A 603-nucleotide genomic window follows, 5' to 3' on the forward strand; every position below is an offset into this window, starting at 1 on the left:
AATTGTGTGTTATCCAATGAGAAGGATATGTGAATTTAAAAAATTTAAAAAATCGTTAAAAAGGTCGAGCAAAAGTCCACCAAGTCCACTGGTAAATAATATTATAATGGAAGACTTCGAAAATTTCGATCACGTGTTAAAAAGATAAGAAAAAATCAGAAACTGATAAATAATATAGTTATAACGGAAAAATATGGAATTGTGTGTTATCCAATGAGAAGGATATATAAAATATATGTGAATTTAAAAAATTTAAAAAATCACGCGTTAAAAAGTCCACCAAGCTGGTAAATAATATTATAATGGCAGAATTCGAAAATTTCGATCATGCGTAAAAAGAAGAAAGCAAAAGTTGGCAAATAATGTTATAACGGAAGAACACGGAACTCGGTGTTATCCGACGAGAAGGATGAATTGAAAAAATTTGGTTCGATGACGCGTTAAAAAGATGATCAAAAATCAAAAGCTGGTAAATAACGTAGTTATACAACGGAAGAAATATAGTGTTGTCCTCGTCCAACGAGGAGGATATACTCGCGACGAACGTGCACTCTCAATAGCTATTAAAGCTCGGGGCGATATTGCAACCGGGACATTGAAACC

Source organism: Apis laboriosa, unplaced genomic scaffold (genome assembly GCF_014066325.1).
Source record: "Apis laboriosa isolate Shangri-la unplaced genomic scaffold, ASM1406632v1 scaffold68_cov148, whole genome shotgun sequence".
NCBI lineage: Eukaryota > Metazoa > Arthropoda > Insecta > Hymenoptera > Apidae > Apis > Apis laboriosa.